Genomic DNA, 22,080 nt, shown 5'->3' with positions numbered 1-22,080 from the left:
GTCATGGCACGCCCCACAACAGCCATGTTGTATTATGGCATGTGGCCCACCCACATGGCCGCCATTTTGTGTCTGGCAGCCAGTGCAGTTGTTTAAAATCCCAGATGTGCCCACTGGCACACAAAAAATTGGCAACTTTTGGAGTGGCTCAAAATCGCTGACTTCTGTGACCATCTAGGAACTTAAGCGCACAAGTCTGTATCATATGAGGTAAAACCATTCAGAGAAGAAGCTCTGAATTAGGCTCTGCTAATGAATGCACAGTATGTTTAGGAAGTGGCTGAAGTCCCTCTTTGCTGCTGTCAATCAGCGTTAAGTGCCCTTTCATGCTCTCTTGTTGAGTTCTGCAAGGTGGGGCAAGAAAAAAATATTTCCTCACTTGTATCTGTCTTTAATCTCTTCCCTGCAGGGACTGCTTGCCTGATGTTTAAGCAGAAAATGAATAATACAAAGATAAGAAGATGCAGCATAAATTACTAATGGCAAATTAACAGCACATCCCCAGGACAACAGCAGTGGCAAGAACATGGACGACACCTGTTATGCTCCACGTTTAAGAGCACTTCGATGGAATTATTTATCAGCATAAGTAATTTCCATTAACTTTAACTGAATAAAAATGCAGAGAACACATTAATCACAGTATATTAAGTATTTCATTCAAATTAACCCTAATTGCCAATCTTATTTGATGCACTAAATTTAGGTTGCTTAATACTTATTGTAATGAATATTTTAACCCAATTGTATTGCAGCATCCATGGCGGTATACTGTCATTACTGGAGCCACATATTTGGAACTAATGGGTTTATGCAGTAATAAAAGCAATGGCAGACAGTATGGCTTTGTTTGTGATGGGGTGGTAAGCACTTAAGAGTTCCAGGGGACTCTAGGTCATGTTGAGCTGCTGTTTTTTAAATAGTACATAGTATAGCATTAAGTAGCATCTTGTGTGTGGTTATAACGGGCAGCTGATTATTTCAAATTAAAAGCACTGACCATGCTGTGCACATGTATTTGGCTATGTCTGCTGCTTATATTGTTCATTTCCTACACTACCATAAATGAAATTATGCCAAGACATCTAGGACAAAGCAACTGCAGCACTGCAGTTGTCGTATCCTGGACATCTTGGCATTTATTGATGCATAGAAAATTAACAATATAAGCAGCAGCCATAGTACTGCCAAGGTGCAGTAGACTGCCAAATGAATAGTGCTAGTATTGCCAGGCACGGTGGCATTAGGGACTGATTTCTTATTTCCTGTACCAATGTGACTGCTGCTCAGAGGAAAGAACTGCAGCAGACAGTTCAAGAGAGGATATAGCCAGTATCTTCTGGACCTGGCAGTCAGGTGATACCAGGCAGCCACTCCTGTCTGCAATAAATTCAGCAAATCTACTGCTTTCCTTTTAGTCTGTCTGAACAACATTGGCCATGGAGGACAACAGCCTATCCCTGTGTCACCCACCCATCCATGGCTACTACACTTCTTTGTTTTTGGCTCTAAGCTTTAACTGGCTTAATGGTAGCTCACTTATATATGGTGCGAGAGTCTTTGCTGGGGAGAGAATTGGAACAGAATTCCTAATACTCTTAGTATTTTTTCCAAACTACAGTATCTGTTCCAAACTACAGTTTCCACACCTGTGATAGAGGGGCGGTAGATGAAAAGTGAGATTTTTTTTAAGCTTACCATTTATTTATTTTATGAAAGTGAGGTATGGATATTTTCATGTCTAAGAGTTTTCTGTGGTATGATTGTATAGTTACACTTCACTTCACTTACTGTACTATTTTATTGACTTGCTTTAGATTTAGGATCAATGAATTACGGTATAGCTTTATATAAATTTACATATATTTTATCAGCTTTGTTAAATTTTAATTTATAATAAACTTTATTATACAGATGAGGGGGTGGAGACTTGCTGGGAAGCTAATATTGGCTTTCTGGCACATTTAATTCTAAAACAAAACAGACATTCACATGCGGTTCTATTAATACTTGTCAGGAACAGAAATGTGCAAAGCAATTCTGAGCGGAAAACATTTTCTTTGCTGTTCTAGTGGAAATGCATCTTAGCAAACTTTCTGTACAATAACTGGCTACGGTAAAAAAATCTTGATAGCTTTGGCAATTTCAGTGCCTTGTTGGTATGCACTGGGAGAGCCATCTGAGAAAAGGACCTTCTTTGCACCCTGTTGAGGCTGGGAACACTGCAATCTGGAAGTCAGACTGGAGTGCATGGGAGCAGCAATCTGCTCATTTTGAGAATGTTGTCATGAGAACACTGCTGCTCCTCTTCCACTTCTGAGTGCCTTAACAGAGTGCTGAGCATTTCAGTTGGCTTCCTCTCATTAAATGGTCTTAAACTGTAGCTGTTACATATGTAAGGTTCTATACTTAGGGAGGAAGAACCAGCTGTCCAAATATAAGTTGGGCTTGCCAGAAAGGGATTTAAGGGTCTTCATAGACTGCAAACTTACCATTGTGATGTAGCAGGGGAAAAACCCTAATGCTAGGTTGCGTCAACAGAAGTATAGCGTCCTGATCAAGGGAAGTAATAGTCTCACTCTATTCTGCCTTAGTCAGACCACACCTGGAGTAATATGTCTAGTTCTGGGATTCCCTCCCTCCCTCTCTTTCTTTTTTCTTTTCCTTCTCCTCCTGCGATGAGGCTACATTTTAATATTTTAATGTTCCATTATTTTAATGTTGTATTTTATTTTTGTTTTTAAGTTGTAATCATTCATCTTGTTTTTATTATTGCTTGTAAGCCGCTCTGAGCCCGGCCTTGGCTGGGGAGGGCGGGGTATAAATAAAAAATTATTATTATTATTATTATTATTACTATTTAAGAATGATATTGACAAGCTAGAATGTGTGCAGAGAAAGGCAACCAACATGATTTGGAAAACAAGTCTGATGAGGAACGGTTAAGGATGTTGGCTAAGTGTAGCCAGGAAAAGAGGAGACAGAGAGGAGATATGATAGCCACCTTCAAATATCTAAAAAGCTGCCACATGGCAGATGGAGGAAGCTTGTTTTTTCCTGCTCCGTGCACGGCTCTGGTTCGCCAGAAGTGGCTTAGTCATGCTGGCCACATGAACTGGAAGCTGTCTGTGGACAAACGCCAGCTCCCTCGGCCTGTAAAGCGAGATGAGCGCTGCAACCCCAGAGTCGTCCACGACTGGACTTAACAGTCAGGGGTCCCTTTACTTTTACCTTTACAGGGTAGGACCCAAACTAAGGGAATTATGTTACAAGAAAGGATATTCATAAGTGTTGTTGTTGTTGTTTTATACCCTGCCTATCTGGATTTGTTTCCCCAGCAGCTCTGGGTGGCTTCCAGCAGAATATAAAAACATAATAAAACTAAACATCAGGAAGAACTTTCTGACAATAAGAGCTGTTCAGCAGTGGAACAGACTTCCTTGGAAGGCAGTGAACTCTCCTTCGTTGGAGGATTTAAAGCACAGGTTGTATGGCTATCTGTCTTGGATGCCTTAGTTGAGAATCCTGCATTGTAGGTTGGGCTCCCTTCCCGCTCTACAATTCTATGATTCTATGAGATGCTTTTCTGCAGCACTCATCTCCATCTCATGTTTTTATTGGTATGTTTGAGTTCTAAACCATTTCCTCTATGGAAGGCTCTCTCCAGGGATATTTTTTCAGTGCTAGGTGAATACATTTTACAGTTTAATTGTCTCATATTGTGCTTTGCTTTGACTTATTTTGTTTTTTTGCACGTTATAGTTTATTTATAATATAAGTTACTTTGAGATGCTAATGCAAAGCGACTAATAAGTTAAATAAATAATAATAACAACCTGCAAATAGTTAAAATGAACAAATTTTCTTGAACTATACGTAATGTAAAGCAGCACAGTAATTGCCCACAAAGAACAAAGTGCATAAGTACTTGGTTTTAATGTATGAACAATGCAAATTTCTGAATCCAAAGAAAAAATTAGAAAATTGCTGCTTACAAACTTTGTAGTCAGCCAGTTCAAACTTTTATTCAATCCACCAATGTGCTGGGTACTTCAGAGGAAACCACTTCAGTCCCAAAAGCAGTCAGCCAACCACAGAAAATAGATATGGTACATGGCATCATATCGACATTTAGAACCTAACAAAGGTTTCACTGTGGAACCTCCTACCAGCTTTCCCTCACTCATGTTTCATTCAGGTAACTTTGGGAAATAGAAAGAAGCGAGTCCGGAGTCTGATTCACACCAGACCTAATTTAGGGGCTGGATTATTTCTTCAGCTACATAAGATGGCTTCCCTGATTTGATATGAATTCCCTTAATTATTTCTGATAGCGACTGGGAAACAAGGTGGTGTGGCGTGGGTGTTGCCTTTCACTACAGAAAACACTTTAAGGTCTCAGGCTTAATGATGAGCAGATGAAAATATACAGAAAGTTAAGACAGATGGCTATGGGGCAGGGAGCACAGCAACACACGCACAAAAACACAATAGCTCATGGATGCATTTAAATGCCATTCTTTTCTTTCGTATACCTTTTTATTTTCTGCAGTATAAGCCTGGACATTACTTCTACTGCCTATTACCAGACAACCCTTTGTTTTAAAGGAATGCCCCCCTTTCCTAAACATTACGGCTCCATAGAAGTAATGGATAGCCTTTATTATTGAACAAACCAACTCCTCAGCACTACATCAAGCAGAGGCTGAAGCTCCAGGGTTATACTTTGCAGTGGCCCTTATATCTGGGGATGTCGATCTGACAATCCTTCTTCATCTTTTGAAGTGGTTGCCTGTAAAGGGGCTATTGTATGGCCGTGGTTGAGCTTATAACGTGGATATATCCAACAAAGCCATCTAATTCTGAGAATAGAGAGGATTGATGGTTACAGTAAACGGTATAAAAGCTTTTGGAAATCCAAGGAGTTCTGGCTTGTGCACCTCATAACAAGATATAGCATTGCTGGACAGCTTCTTCCTCATAATAACAGAAGCAAGGTAATGACCATCACCCCAGTCCTGATAACTGACCCACTAAGGAATATATGGTTCTGTGTACACACAGCATCTTTACACCCTCCAGAATTTATATTTATCATTTGAATATGTTACGTTGCCGAATCTTGTAGCTGTAATTGCAAACTATGAGGCAATGCATGATTATATTTTCTAATTTCACTCCCTGCCTTATCTCATTAATGCAAGCCTGAGGGAGAACATGCTCACTTCATCCTCCAGAGCCGATAAATGTCCAATCTAGTTTTTGCTGTCATCAGGTGGTTCAAAGGAGCCAAATGTATACATCCCTCCTTTTCCAGGTCTCTAGCCCGAGGGAATGGAAAGGGTAGTAAGGCAGCCGCTGGCCAGATGGGGTAGTCAGTTGCTTCAACAGATGGTCTCCCAATCTATTTTCTGACAAAGCTACTGTTGATCGCACTCCTATGAATTCAGTCCAGGAGGTCAAGAAACTAAGTTGCTATGGAAATTTCCCTTGCATAATTGCAAGTTGAAAACAGTTAGAATTCATGAGGCAATGCAACTCCATACTCGTCTCATTAAACAGGTGTTGCATGTTTCATACTAAGCAGATGCCATGTTACAAACACTAAAAATCAGCCTCTGGGTCAAGAAAGCATCTTAATTCAAGACATGATTTAAGGGCATTTCTAGGCTTCCTTGTCCTCGGTGGAATCTGAACATTCCGTGAAAGTTAACCTCCTATCTAAAAGGCTGTCCTGACAAACATACAAACTTCTCCCTCATTGCAAGGGAACGCATCCTTCATAGCTACATTCATTTTGTAGAACTACCTTGCATACTAACTACCCAGACAGATCTGCTTATTCTTTGAACGTATAGGGGGAGGGCTGTAGTTCAGTGGTAGAGCATCTGAGCTGCATACAGAAGGACTCAAGTTCCATCCTCAGCATTTCAAAAGAACTGGAAACGTCTCCTGTCTGAAGTCTTGAGAGCTGCAGCCAGTCAGTATAAACAATATGCAGCTAGATGGACCAATGATCTGACTCAGTATGAGGCAGCATTTTATGATCCCGCCATCACATTTCTCCTGGTTGTTGACAAGAGGCTTTCTTATCCTCTAGAAATCTGAGGGCTTCTGACAGTGCAGAAAATTTGAAGAACCTTTGAAGAACCTTGGTCTGCAGCCCACCCTGAACCTTAGGCTCTCAAGTCACTGCAAATATCTGAGATCTTGCCCACTGTGAAACAGGTGAGTACTTCATTGCACTTGGGCTCCCATTGCAGCCTGCCGGAACCCTAATGTCCCTTCCCCTCCTTGTATGCAATGGTAACACTCCTTGCCTCCATCTCTCCACAGAGCAAGTCATGTCAAGCTGTTGGTTTAGAACCCAATGATTGCTAGGCAGAGTTGAGAAAGCCTCCAGAGTGATGCCTCCAGGAGCCACTGCCAGTCAGTGTAGGCCAGGGATGGGAAACATGTGGCCTCTAAGATGTTGTTGGACTGCAACTTGCATGATCCCTAACAACTGGCCTTGCAGGTGGAGGGTGATGAGAGCTGTAGTCCAACAACAACTGGAGGATCACAGGTTTCCCCATCCCTGGTGGCAGACAATGGTAACCTAGATGGACCAGTGCTCTAATTCAGCTTCACGGGTGCTCAGGGCTTATCCTCACCTTTTGCCCCACTCTTTCAAGGCCCACAGGTCTACACTTTAAAGCTCTGTGTCTGAGTGTACCCCACTTTTTCTGCTCTGTAGTTTCCCCTGCAAATCGAAGCAAACGGCACTTCGGGTTTTGTGTGGATTACCGTTTCCTCCGACTGAAAGCACAGAGGAAAGGTAAGCGTGGCCTCCCTCAGTCTGTGATTTGGTAGACTTGCAGGTACCACATGTTTTGACACACATTTATCTTAGTTACATTTTGTGCCTTTAAAACGTTAGGCATCCCCCCTGAAAAAACATAATGGGTGAAGTTAAGTATCCCTTACAGAGCAGGAGGTGAGAGAAAATCACTGAAAAAGTTCTTTTGGACTGCAGATTCAGGAAATAATAGCTCGTACCTTAGGTGCACTGTAAAACCTCCATATCTTATTACAGTGCAGTCAAGAGCTGAGCACTGTGTACCTTTGGTGGAGGTATGCCTACTTTTTCCCGTTAAAAAGTTATGCTGTCAGGGAAATGGGGAGACATTTCACAGTGACTTAAATTTATCTCTCCAGCCCTTTTAGCCTGTGAAAATTGTTATCTAAAGATTTGTGGTGATTTATTGAAAAATAAAAATCTACCTCAGTGAAGCTAGCTTTCTTAAATTTCTTACGTGTTATTTCATAATCTGGATGGCATCTTTTCAATATCTTTATGGTAGCAGAGCACTAAGTCCAGCACACCAAATAAAAAGGGAACACAATATCTCAGAAATAAATCTAATTAAATTTATATAGAGGAATGCAAGGCATTTTATTTACACCAATATTAACAGGAGACCAAACAAAGAGCTTTTTCCTCCCTCCTGTGGTACTATACTCTTAAAGCTGTCATCCAGAAGCATCTTCTGTACTAAATGTTATGTAGCCATCCATTTTATACAGCTCTTTCCCTTGCTAAGCCTCACTAAGTGTAGGAAGCTAATGTCGAATGTAGTGATGTTAGGACTACCTTGCTCTACAAATCAGCATGATAGACCATCATTCATTTGTATCAGAGTGAACTTTAAAACAACAAACCATGACATTTTGGGCATAAATCTACCAGCAGATAAATATGCCCACTACTTCCCTTTGTGGGTCAGGTGATTTTGGGATTGGCTTTAGCTTGTCCTGGGCCCCTAAAAATCCGTACAAAAGAGAGTGAACTGTGTCATCCCCCCCCCCCCCCGCTATCAGTATGATGCTCACTTCTCCAGGGATGATGCTCAGTGCAATGTATACATTATCAACTAAATATCCTTTAAGAGAAACAGCTATAACCCAGGAGGTCACCTTGGTGGTGTGACTTGTCTGGAGAAGTTATTACTGATCTGTAAGCTCTGAGACCTCATCCAAGGTGGATCTACACATAGGAAAAAATGCTATAAATAAGTCAGGAATTGGATCGTTATAACAAAAGGGGGGGAAACCCCTATGGAAAACTGTGTATAAAAATTTCCTGCTTTCTGGTGCCATCTGCTGTTGTATGTTTCTAGTGCTTTCAAATTGTTGTTTCTTTATTAATGTAGCTGAGTCCCATGAATGAAGTTTAATTCTACCATTAATTCCCCTTGTAGTGAATTTCTATGTAAACAGCATACAACAAAACACTCAGTTCCCCAGGTTCTGAGGTCAGGTTCACAAATTTCTTGATCTCCAATAACTTGATTATTCAGTACTTGACAACTCTCAGTCAAACGTGTGAAAAATATCAGTGAAAAAGTATTGTGCATATGTTCTGTCTCTGATTACTTACTTATTTATTTCAATATTTTTACCCTGCTCTTCATCCTACAAAAAGTTTGCAGAGCAATATGCAGGAATCAGGGAAAAGGTAGTCCCAACCCTCAGCCTTATAATCTGAAAGACATGACAACAAAGGAAAAGGAGAAGGAGGAAGTGGGGGAAGCAAACTCAGCTACTAGCTCTTAGTTAAGACTTCTTGTAACAACCAGCTGAATTGGAAAGAGTTCAAGGAGAGGAGGACCTAAAAGTTGCTGGCCTCTTAGCTGAGCAGGTGAAGTGGCCCAGTAGTCCTTGTACACTCTGCCTACTATGGGCTGATGAAATAGCTGCTGCTATTACTCTTTGGTAGCTCACCCATCATGCTTGTGTTTGCTGGATACAACAGTTTTAAATAGATGTGTGAACTGGCCCTAAACTAGGCTGGTGAAAGGGAAGCCAATGCAAAAGAAGCAGCAAGAGCTTGCTAGCAACCAATATTGTTGAAAATGATCTTGGAATAAGATTGTAATTCATTTTTACAGGCTAAAGTTAAAAGTTGCTCTCACAATTAAAATAAGACATGATGTCAGTCTTGTGCAAGTGTGTCAGTCATACTTCCTCTTATCAAAGGTTACCCTCTACACTGCCATGGGGGCAGGGAGAATCTTAACTAGGAGATACTGAACTAGGATACTAAATTAGGGGATATTGAATAGGAAGCCTTTTTTGTTGGTGGTGCCTCATCATAGCAGAGAAGCATACACATGGAAAATGCAGTAATGGGACATGATGCAACTATGGAAATAATACTGTTACAGTGGTACCTCGGGTTACAAACAATTCAGGTTACAGGCACCGCTCACCTGGAAGTAGTACCTTGGGTTAAGAACTTTACCTCAGGATGAGAACAGAAATCACGCGGCAATGGCGTGGCAGCAGCGGGAGGCCCCATTAGCTAAAATGGTACCTCAGGTTAAGAACAGTTTCAGGTTAAGAACGGACCTCTGGAACGAATTAAGTTCGTAACCCAAGGTACCACTGTATATGTTGTTGGGTGTGTGTGTGTCACTCTGCATGATTTCCTGGCCTGTGATTCTGTATCTAGTGAAGTTACAGAATCTAGTAGAAGAATCTGTTTAAAAAGTCAAAGCAGTCTGTTTGTAAGGTATTGGTCTTAATGTGGTAAGCATTGCCCCCTCACCTGGCTTGACATATCATCCTAGGATGGAGAACAGGTAGGAGGTGGTCTGTGTGTTTGTGTAAGAGAGAGAGTTTTGGTTGCTACTGGAAGCTGGAAAGACAAAGGCTTGTCTTGCTCTGGGCTGTGGCTTGGATAGGCAAGATATATTGGAGTGTTAATGCTGCAAGCCCTTCTATCCTGTGTTCAGGCTTTATGTGCAAAGGTTGTATATATATCCTAAAGACTGGTGTCTGATTTTCATTCTTGTGATGACTCTCACAAGCCGATGCCTTCATGCATTTTGGAGCTGATCGCTAACATATGAAGCACCGTTGGACAGACACTGACTTGCTTCAGGGCCACCCATGGCTGTGCTGTGGGAGTTGAACCTTCTTTGATCAAACACAATTCTCTGTCCATTGCCCCACCTCACATGCACCCTGTTATGATGTGCTAGCACACAGCTGTGGTTCTTTTTAGAACCTAGTTTATTCTCATTGGACAGGGTTTTTTGTTGAGAGGGAGAGGGAGAGAAAGTGGCTCCATCTGTACTCTGTCTGAAAAGTGCCAGCCAGCATCATTTCACCTACCAGCTGGAGTTGCCATTGGAGACCAGAAGACCCTTACAGCTGAAGCACTTTATAGGAAGGTTGGGACCTCTAATGTAAGACTGCAGTGTCAGCACTGGCAATGAATTCAGACCCCAATGTAGGCCTGGCAACCGTGACATTCTGGGACAGAGGTGAAAGCCCTCAATGACTGAGCCAAGCTGACAATTAATTAAACCCTCATTAACAGCAAAGTGGCTTCTCACCACCTCTCCCCTCCCGTTTAGGAATGTGATTTTTCTGTGTGAGGACGTAGTCTGCATATTTTATAGCTTGTGTACTTTAGACCTTCTTCTGATCTTTTGGAATGGCTGTGCGTGGCATATGTTCCCTGCAGATGGGAGCTGGGAAAGAAAGGAAAATGCATATTCATTATTTTCAGTGTATGAAGCACATATTTCCTATAAAGGTGTTATTTATAAACCATTATTAGGAGCCGGTAGATTGTTGGAAGGATTTCAACAACTATAGAGAATCACGGGTGCTAAAAGACCAATAGCCTGCTATAGAACAGCCTTCCTGAACTTGTACCCTCTAGATGTTGAGCAGCACTGCTCCCACAAGCCCTGACCATTGACCATGCAGTCAGGGTCTGGAGTGCACCTTATGGGGGAAGGCCACTTTATAATAACCTATCACATCTTCTATCATTGGCAAAGCCATTTCCCACACAAGCGGTTTATTACTGTAGCGTCGCTTGAGCCTAATTGTGCTCAACTGTAGGTGACACATGACTTTGTCTTAAGTGTGTATATAACTGGAAATGCAGGAAGTTGCCTTCAAATCAAGTCATACCATTAGTCCATCTAGCTTCATATTGACTGGAAATGGCTCTCCAGGTTCAGAGAGCAGCCTTCTTTTCCAGTCTGTCTGAAGATACCAGGGAATGAAGCCACCATGTTTGGCATGCACAGCATGTGCTCTGCCATTGAACCATGTCTTTCCGAAAAACAGCCATTTACCCTAGGGCTGCTGAAGGCATAAGCTACATTTCATCAGGCCCTGTAACCATTGTACCTGTTGTTTGTGTGCAAGTATAACAGCTTTCTTGCATTAAGAAAACACAGTCTCCTGTTCTTTTCCTTATCATGCCACACTTCTCCTGTTTTCATATTTCCAAAATATTGCATGGTGGAATATAATGCCTCTTGGGGAAGTGTGTTGAGCACCTCATGGAGCTGGACTGTTCCTTACCTGAACTTCTCCTCCATTACTGGTCAGGAACGGTGGCCACTTATTGCTGTCTGCCCCAGTACAGCAGCAGCCTGGCACTCACTTGCAGAAACTCTTGTTAGAAAGTGTTGGCATCTCAAGTGAGTGAGCAGCAGCACCACAGATACTGATTTTCTATTAGTCCACCGCGTCTACTGCATATTGATTTTCTTATCCCCTCTCCCATGCTTTCCTCCAAGCCCCGCTTTCTCTGATTGATGGATCATTGATATTACCTGCTAAGAGGAGTTACAATTAAGCAGATGTTAGATAACTTCCCCCTGTATTTAATAGCACTCTTAATTCAATTGTATTCTTTACATTTCCTTTTCTGGCTATAGCCTTAACCAACTTTCATCCTGTGCATTCAACAAAAGAGGTGCTGATTACTGAAGGGAGACCCTTTTGCTAGAATCCAATCACAGCCACAGATCTATTGTAAATTTTCTTACAGAAAGAGAAGTTTATTTTGCTGCTCACTTAGACACAGCAAAGGAAAACCATGTACAATGGATGGTTGTTAACATTCACAAATCCATTCAAAGCCAGTGGTTTGGATCCAGAGATTCCACAAGGGGAACTCTGCTCATAGGATTTCTCCACTGTTGGAAGTGGAGAGGGGAGTGATTTTAACCAATTTGTCCTACACGGTTCCATGTGCGCCTTGAAAATCTGGAGGGTTGTGTGGGAAGCCTGAGTTAAAAGCTGTGGCCCTCCCAATGCAGTGCAGATGTTGCTGGACTAAAACTTCCATCATCCTTGGCCACTGTCCATCCTGGCTGGGGATTACTGGGCACAAGAATGTCTGGGTGGCCAAATGTTTGCTATTCCTGGCTTGGATGATTGAGTCTCTCAAGGCATCTGTTTCTTTTCCCTGAGCCCTGTACTTTCTTATGTGGCACTTCCTATTCTGTATTAGGGCTCTGGGTGTCATCTCATCTGATTTCTCCAGTGAACTATTTCACTTGTGGATCCCAGGCATTAGGGCAAATGGTGCGATGTCCCACCAGCCTCGGTCTGCCTCAGACAACTCCCACCTGCCTACCATCTTGCTTAACATCCAGCCCAGGGGGTTGACATTGGCTGTCAGCTTCCTCTTCCTGAATGTTGCCATCATAGAACTCAGTAGGATGGAGGACGAGGCAAAACTGCCATTCACTCTGCTTGTCATTGGCTCCGGCTCCCATCTACTGTTGGCCTCACTGTCTTCTGCCCTACTGGTGCCAATGAGCATCAGCACCACCAGTTCTGGATCTCTGCGTGATGGGCCAAGCTCACAACTTCTTGCTTTACAGTCGCTGCTCTCTCCCACCCTCAGCTGTTATTCCCTCAAACTGTTGTTTGACTACTCAGAAGGAAGGGGTGGAGATATGGAATCTGCTGAAAGGAGTGTGTGGTAGCCTGATGAATCTTCTCAGAAAGTTGATTTGAAACAAACCAGCATATTGGTTGCCTTGTGGTGAAGCAATAGTTTGTGCACCTAACCACAAGTGCAGGTCATGAGTTGGTACATCTATGCCTATTTCCCAAAAGTGTATTGCATGAGGACGTTAGCCAAACAACGGTCAGTATCATTTTCAGCCCATTTTCTGCCATCCCAGAAAGTTGTGAGGATTGGCACTTAATTACTATGCAACAATAGGCAGAAGCCAAATTAGCATTTCTGTCTCTGATGTCTATAGATGCTGCTGTTCCATAGTTTCCTCCCTGGCAAACTTTTGCATCCACAAAGCTTGCAGGAGTGCTGAAATCCCAGAACATATATTTAGCCCTTCTTGACAGGCTCCTAATTACAGAATGATTGATTGAGGCTGAGACTGCACCTGTCTGTGTGAAAATGTCTTCATATTGGTTTCACGACTTAAACCAGGAGAACCACAGAAGAATGATTATGAAATACAAGCGGCAACGTTCAGAGATGTACAGAACATTCACTCATTTCGATGTTCAGATCAAATGTAGTATTTTCACAGGAGCAAGGAACGGTATTTCCCCAAGCTCCTTAAATGTGCAAATGCTCTCCTTTTTTCAATGCTGTTTGCTGCAATTGTTTTACAGCAATCCCTACCCCCCAACTGCCTGAAGCAGATTTGGAAATGCCAGAGAGAGCTCAGAGGAAGGAAGACTGAGAATGAATTTAACTCTTTTCTAGCTACTGTTTGGATTGGTGATTAGTGGGTACAGGATACCGACCCCTCTCTCTGAATCTGCTTGTGCTTTCCCCACACCTAACCCATTGGCATGGTACACAGTGAGACCAACTTCTTCTAATATTTGCAGATAATACCTGATACATACCCTCCAATACGATGAATGGAAAAACCATCTTCTGGGGCTGCACTTCCATGTGAGTCACTTGACCTGTGCAAGTTTGTGGCCCTGGAGAAAAAAATTTTTCCCCCAAGCATGGCAACCCCAAAATGTGCATTTGGGAGTGGCACACAAGATGGTGGCTTCCCAAAAAGCTATTTTTCAGGGCAAGATCATGTCCCCAAACTGTGTGGCAGCACGGTGTCCAAAATGTCCATCATGCTCTTGCAGGAAAAAACAGGATGTCCCTTTCCCCCAGGACAGTTAAGGGGTATGCTAATACACATAATCTATGGCACGGATGGGGAACTTGTAGACCTCCAAATATTGTTAGACTCCAATTCCCATCAGCTTCAGCCAGCACAGAGCCTTATTAGCTCTGTCAGGCAGGTAAGATGATGTGTCTGTGTGGTGAGGGTGTAGAATCAACATCCTAAATTCAGGTTGGGGAACTGAAGCCCTCCTGGCATTCTTAGACTACAGCAATCATCCTCGCTGGTCATTGGCCATGCTCTAGACCAGCTCACAAAATCTGTCACAGGGTCATTGCAAATGTATATGAAATCAATTGTGGCTTCCTCATCTGACTTTGCCTTGCTGCATTTAAGTACATTCCATAATGAAGGAAACAAGCATAACATATGAGAAAGTAATTTGTCGCTGGCGTACCGTTCTTTGCTAGGGAGCTGCCACCTGCTGCCATTAAATAATCTGAGAACAAATCAATTATGTCCACTCAATATATAAACCATAATATTCCCAAGGCTAATCGCTTGAGCACATCTAAGTGTGTACGCACACAGCCACAGCAAAGCAGAGGTATAAGAGAAAAGAAAGAATGGAATTAGTCACCAAAGGCAACCAGTCAGGAAAGCTGGTGGGGAAAAGGAACATGGGGACCTGCCTTTATACCATTGGTCCATGTAGCTCAGTATTGTTTACACTGATTGGCAGAAGCTCTCTGAGGTCACAGACTGGAGATGCTTCCAGTCTCATGTGGAGGTGTTAGAGATTGAACCTGGCACTTTCTGCATTCAAGGCAGGTGCTCTTATATGGAGCTGCATCCCCTCCCCTAAGAAAATATGTGGTCATCATGAGTAATTTAGGGCACATCCAGATTACCTTTTGTGTCGTGTTTCTAGGCACATGTCTGCAACTTAAAGCACCATGTCCTTTCCCCTGCTTGTCTGGGCCTGACGGTTGCCATCAAGGTTGAGATAGTAGTGATCAGCAGTGGGTAGGGCTAGGGTGTGGGCCTCTGCAGATACCTCACAATGCTAACCCCTGATGACCCTGATGGTTACTTCTTGGGGGGTGGGGTGGAATGTAGGTGTTGGAAAACAAGGCAGAAGCAAATACATCCCTTGCCATTTGAACATTTGGAGAGAACTGTTGCTAATTGTACACTAGCATTTCTCCCAAGGGTGCCTCCAGACTCAAAGTATTTTGCAGGAGTGAGTCAAAAGCATGTTGATAATTTAGATCTGTGCAAGGAAAGTAGCTTAAAGGGCTCTGCTGCCCTAGCACAACAAATTCACTTTTAAATAGAAAAGGCTCCTCCAGAGGACCTGTTTATTGAACATTCATCCTAATTTGCTACCACAAAGCTTACACGGGAAGTTAGATTATTTATTTATTTATGCTTGCACTGCCACCCCCCCCCCCCCGCCAATCCCTGGTAAACCAGCCTACTCATGCACATAGAATGTTAATTATGCTTGACAAAAGAAGATAAAGACACATACAGTGGTACCTTGGGTTACAAACACCTTGGGTTACAGACACTTCAGCTTACAAACTCCGCTAACCTGGGAGTACTACCTCGGGTTATGAACTTTGCCACAGGGTGAGAACGGAAATCGCGTGGTGGCAGCATGGCAGCAGCAGGAGGCCCCATTAGCTAAAGTGGTACCTCAGGTTAAGAACAGTTTCAGGTTAAGAACGGACCTCTGGAATGAATTAAGTTTGTAACCCGAGGTACCATTGTAGAATTCTATAAGAATGATTGTTATAGAATATAGAAGGGCTATATGTTGTTGTTTTTAATCTGTCCATCCAAGGTAGGGATTTGCTTTGGAATGACAACAGTTAAAGCTGGGCTGAGGAGGAAGGAGACAAATTAATATATGATCTCTCTTAGACAGAGGGCTCCAGAAACAGAATTATTTTGTAATGTTTCGTTTCTTTTTTTATAAAAAAAAATCTAATTGATGTTCTGACTGTAGCTATGAACTCCTTTTTTTGCTGTCACTTTAATAAATGCACACTGGGTTCACCTCCCACGTAAGGCAAGCAAGCCCCATGAGTGTAGATGGGGAGACCTTTAAGAAAAGACCAATATTTGCATATCTATTATAAATGTACTCTTGTGTTATTCTTGTTTCATTAAAAATTTCTATTTGGATAATATGCAAGGTCAATACTGTCAGTGTTGTGGAAAATTCATTTATTTTTAAATTAAAGCTAAATACAGAAAAGCTACTTTCTGAAAGTGGTGTAAATCCAGGAGACCTCCACTGATATGAGTAGTGTTACTCTGGTCTGTGTCAGATCAGAATTTATATTGGTATATTTATAGATTCTCAGAATATTGCATGAGGGGAAGCTAACATGGCAATTACATCAATTTACTTTCTCCAGGTAAACCTATTATTTAAAATACTTTTCCAAACCAATATTCTGAACCCTGAAGCTCAGGTGTGTATTATTTCTCCATCCTTTACAACGGAAGAACAGAACTCTCCATTCCATGTTTCACTGAGTTTGTTGCTAGTTATGTTTCTTTGAAATGAATGGAGACCCCCACAGGAATTGTTCTTGTGCAGTCATTGAAAACAGAAGTTGGGGTGTGGATAAATATGAAAGGAAATATATAGGTCAAGTGCTCATTTGCTTTCTGATTGGAAATCAGATCCACTTTGGTGCAACCGGATGAACTGGGCAGGACAAGACTAAAGTAATTTGGCATAGTGAGAACTCATTAAACGTGTTATTCTTTCATATGCCATAGACCAGTGCTTTTTGCACATTTAACTGTGCAGAAGCCACCAATAAAATGTTGTTGTTGCTTGGGACTTATCAGCTGATTCTAACTCTTACCCCAGTGACCAAACCTTCCTGCCTTCTAATGTTCTTCTCCCAAAACTCAATGCTGGCATCTGTGAGCTCACTCATGAATCCAAATATCCATGAATTTGGATATTTGATTTAGCAGTCTGACATGGCATGAACAGCCAGTGTGATACTTTTTGGTTGTGTGCTGTTGTATTGCAGAGCTATTATACGATGTTTAGTATATTTAGCCTGGAAAAGAGGAGACCGAGAGGAGATATGATAGCCATCTACAAATACCGAAAGGGCTGGCACATGGCACATGGCACATGGAGCAAGCTTGTTTTCTCCTGCTCTTCAGGGTAGGATCGAAACCAATGGAATTCAGTTACAAGAAAGGAGAGTCCAACTAAATATCAGGAAGAACTTTCTGACAGTAAGAACTGTTCAACAGTGGAACGGTTCTCCTCGGGAGGTTGTGGACTCTGTTACGATATAGAAGCAATGCAGCCGCGAGCTGCTAGCTTGAAAACAGCACATGATGGAATGTTAGGACTGTTCCGTGGGAAACAGAGGGACAGTCACTTCACAGTGCGAAGCACCGGAATTAGTTCAGAGTGTAATATAAGCTCTTCCTTTTGCTCTTGTACAGGAAGTACAGGAAGTGTTTGTCACTCGACTGCTGGAGCTTGTTTCTGTCTATCTCTTTCCCCTGCCGGGGGGGGGGGCAGGAAAGAGGGGGGGGTATTCTTCTCACGCTGAGAAAGATCGCCTATCGCGACCTCTGCCTGGATCTTGCCGGGAAAGTAGACAGGGAGGTCAACAGGAGACCAAGCCGGGTGCCTGGGAGTGTTGCCAGTTTCTCCTGATAAAGCCTTGATTTCCTTCCTTGGAGGTTTTTAAGTGGAGGTCAGGTGGTCATCTGCCATGGATGCTTTAGCTAGCTGAGATTCCTGCATTGCAGGCAGTTGTGCCAGGATGTTAAAACTGCAGTCAAAGAGAGATCCTTCAAGGAAGAGAAGGCAAGCCTGGATATTCACAAAATAGCTTGTTGTGTGCAACATTTTATTGGTAAATGTAAGAGTCCTGCTGTTTTCTAATGTCCAAACTCTGGCCAGCTGCTGGCAGAGGGTGACAGAGCAGCTAAGCCACTGCCTCACCAGCAGCTGCACTGCATTCAAGCATAGCAAAATATCAAACACTAAAAACTTCCCAATATAGGGCTGCTTTCAGATGTCTTCTGAAAGTCAGATAGTTGTTTATTTCCTTGACATCTGATGGGAGGGCATTCCATAGGGTGAGTGCAACTCCTGAGAAGGCCCCTTGCCTTCTGGCTTACTCCCTCTTCCTTAAGCCCCCAGAATTCCCTGTTTTAGATTCTTCTGTGGGCTACTGTTGGCAGATATCCTGTCAAGCAGTACTTCTTCCTGACCTCTGGGTGGGTGGAAGGGGAGCTCATCACCAGTGGCAGCCAGTGAAGGGATACATCCACCCAACCCAGCTCCCTCCACCTGCCCAGTCTGGTGCAAAGAGAGTTTGTATTGTAGCCTGAGGATTGTAGCTGATCCAAATTTTTTGGACTTGAATACTGCAAAAACAGTCAGTTAGCATTGATTGCCTGGATAAAGCGGCAAAAGATGTTATTGAACCGTGAAACGATGAAGCACTTAATGAAAACAACAGATCTGAAATGCTGAGATTTGAATATCAGAGGATGCTGTAAATATTTATTTTCTTCTGAAAGATTTTGTGAGCAAAGATGTAGATTTTTACCAGATTGCAATAGCTTGATCATTGATTTCCCTAAAAAATAATTAGAAGTAGATGTATGCAATTATCATTCTTATAGTTAAATCTGATAAAAGTGTTTTCTGTTTAAGCCAATACATTTAAAGGTCTGCATTGGGCCCTGACTTATGGAGAAACAATATTGTCTATTTAACACCAGTAAACAGTGGTGGTTAAAATGATTATTTCTTTTCAATATTTCACCTGTGGGTTGAGAAATCCAATCTTGTACTTGGTTGTTATCAACAGGAACACAGAAGAATGAAAAGCTGTTTCTAAAGCCATAAAATCCATCCATTCCAATGACTTGGGAAGGTCAAGCTGTGAGCCTGGTAAGCAAAAGGATGGGAGTTCAAAGGACAGTCTTGAATACTAACGATGTGAATGAATTTAGTTGTAGCTATTAGTTGTTGTGTTGGCCTCCTTTAAAGGTAATGAGGGATTTTAATTCTCCCTGAGCTGAGACGCATCTTTAAATATGTAATTTGAGATCCCTTTTCCTAGCCTAGGAAACGAACACTTTCTCTGATTAGCACGGAAGTGTATGAAGTTGCAGATGAATTCATGAGCAAGCTTTGCTGTAGGCAAGGAAAGTATATAACAAACAGGCATCAGAAATGTACAAATGAATGAAATTAGTTATCAGTGTGGACCAGAGTAATGAAAAAAAGATATAGCAGGAGGTGCATGCATAAAAAGACAGTCCTGTAAATAATCAGTAGGTGACCATGTAAACTTGACATGGTTTGGAGGGAGAAATATACATTTCTAATGGAACAAATTTTCATTTTCCACTTTACAATGGAAAAATATTTTAAGCAAGAGAAATATTTTTTTCCCTTTGTATGCTGCAAGGCTCTCAGGGCAGCATTTAGAGGGGTTGCTCTAAATTTATACTCACAGCAAGCCTATGAATGAGAGAGTGTTACTGAGCCCAGGTCAGCAAGGATTTTAATCCTGATTTACCTGCTCAGAGACTGGCACTGTTAATACTACATCATGCTTGCACTACACTCTTTAGAGCTCATAGTACAAGTATTCTCTACTGCCCTGCACAGCTACTCAGAGCATTAAAACATTTGTATGTGTCTGAGAACAATGAAAACACCTAATGCAGTGGTTCCCAATTAGGAGTCCGGGGACCCCAGGGAGTCCACAGAATGCACCCAGGGGGTCCGTGGCCCCATCCCTTGCCTCCCCCCCAACTAATTTTTCATCATTTTTGCATGGTAAAATCACAAATTTTATGGCCTGGTTTTTTAGTACACCTAAAATCATTTGCTTATTCAAAGCCAATTCAAGCCAATTCAAAAAATTGGTTTGCAGAGGTAACTACCATAGAGTTATCAAAATTTTCAAAAGTAGGGGGTCCATGGCTCGACTTTTGAAAAATAGGGGGTCCTCAGTAATTGGGAACCACTGATCTAACACACTTAAGACCTAAACTGCTAACCTCCACATTGTTATACTGTAAAAATGACCTGTGCCTTTGGTCATTATGGCACAGAGAGTCTTGAGAGTCTGGGTGCTCAGCCCCAGACCATGGTCTAAGGGCACAAAGCTACTTTGCTAAAACTAAACAGACCTGGGAATTGACGTGATGGAAGCCTACTTTGGAATCCCATGTAGGCCATCTTGAGTTCCAAAGTAGAAGAAAGGTGGGTTACAATTATCTAACTAACGATGAGAAGCATTATTTTCTACTTGCCACTGTAAACCAATTATATTCTTCCAGTTAAGGAATGAAATGCTACGGACAGCTGAACAGTCTTGAGGAAGCCATATTGTGGCAAATATTCACCTTTTTTTAAAAAGACAAATATCCATAAGAAATACTGGAAAGCTGCACAATGATGGTTGTTTTCACAATGGAAAATGGCTTCAAGGTGGGTTTGATGACTGAGATGGTTACAATTAGCCTCCTTGGTGTGGAAAAGCCCTCAAAATGAAAGAGACTCTTTTTGCCCCCAGACTTCAGGAACCACCAAGAGTAGTTCTGTTTGCAACTTCTGTAGCAGAACCACTAGGGGGCAACAAGCTCACATACATGCATAGCCTAATATGGCGTAGCTTTCTGTCCTTGCAAGGGTGTGTAAGAGGACCAGTTAATATCCGAGGCACATGGAGGTTATCAGCCTGCTTGAAAAAGGAAGGTACATTCATTTGTATTTACAGGGTATTCCTTCACAGAACATTCAGAATAACTTCAGCCATGCAGTTTTGTAAAGCACCTCAGAGCTGTTCTAGGAAGCGTGACAAACCAACAGCATCACAGTTTTTCAATTCAGCCTATCACCCGTAGATATGGATGCCATTTCCCTCTGATAGTTTACTTTTATTGGAAGAACCTTAGGCAATTAGAATGAAGACCTTTAAGGCAGCTTTCCCCAACCTTGTGCCTTCCCAACATTTTGGACTATAACTCCCAAAATTTCTAACCGCTGGATGTATTGGTAGATAGAAATTGTAGTGAAAACTCATCAGGAGGGCACTGGACTGGCAGAAAGTGGAAGGCTGTTTTAAGGTGTGGTTGAATGGGCGTCAAGGCACATTTTTCTGGGTTTGGCAGTATTTGTTTTCAAGGCTGAGTCGTACCCATTTGTTTTCAAGGCTAAGTCACACCCATTTTATCACACTTGAGAATATGTGGTTGGCTTCACTCATAGACTATGTACACATGATGCATTTAAAGCATGTTTAAAACACAGACACCCCACTAGGGGTGGCTAACCTTTTTTTTTTTTTTTTTTTTGCCCGAAAGTTGTAGTCACCCTTGGCCAACCAATGCCAGTTCCGTGTGTGGCCACCTGAAACTATTGCACACTCTTACATACCCCCCCAAACAAGCACACAGTCTCATCCTACAGAACAGAATGATCAGATGAGAAAGGGGATTATCACTTCCTCCTAAGCAAATGATCAACCCATATGTATCATGAGGCAGGGGTGAGTGGAGAGGTATGCATGCCTGTTATGGTATATTTTTAGTTTTGGTGATGCTGCTAGCAAAACTAGTAGGTTACGGAAATCAGAAATTTGTGTGTGTGTGTGTGTGTGTGGAATCAGGTCCACATCCTGGGGGCAAGCCATTCCTGTCTCTTAAGGAATGTGCCACAAGCCCTTGATGATCTGGTTGCCTTTTTCTGTCTTTTCCTCCTCTTAAGATGCCCTTTTATAGATGGGGTGACCAGAACTGTACATAGCATTCCAAATATAACTGCACCATAGATTTATAGAAAGGCATTTTACCCTTCAGGCTACTTTTATTTTTAGCCTTCTACTTTATAATCCCTAACGTAGACTTACTGCTGGCTGCACACCACACTGATGTTTTCATTGAGCTATCCAGCGTATAATGAAACAAAATGTAGTACAATGTGGTACCCAGAGTACAGCCTGCTATCAGTCATCGCTGTGCTTAGAATTTCATATAGTACATTTGTGTTTCATCTTTCCTTTTTCTGATTACCTGTTTACACACTTTTATGTTTATGAAAAGTTAATACTAGGTGTCTTGGTACATTTCTGGTATTCCTTTGGAA

General features: G+C 42.1%; 1 protein-coding gene across 1 annotated transcript in view; it reads left to right on the top strand.

Moving 5' to 3' along the window:
• The window catches only part of DAB1 (DAB adaptor protein 1), a 644,236-nt gene that overhangs the window by 555 nt on the left and 621,601 nt on the right, over nt 1-22,080 (top strand). Inside the window, exons 2-5 of the mRNA XM_081011790.1 lie at nt 410-589; nt 6,101-6,228; nt 6,737-6,817; nt 18,788-18,870. The gene's annotated coding sequence lies outside the window, so the exon portion shown is untranslated. The remainder of the gene's footprint in view (nt 1-409; nt 590-6,100; nt 6,229-6,736; nt 6,818-18,787; nt 18,871-22,080) is intronic.

This window comes from Podarcis pityusensis (assembly GCF_964106645.2).
Source record: "Podarcis pityusensis genome assembly, chromosome: 6".
Classification (NCBI taxonomy): Eukaryota; Metazoa; Chordata; class Lepidosauria; order Squamata; family Lacertidae; genus Podarcis; species Podarcis pityusensis.
Note: the sequence above shows the minus strand (reverse complement) of the source record. Positions and strands in the feature narration are given on the sequence as shown.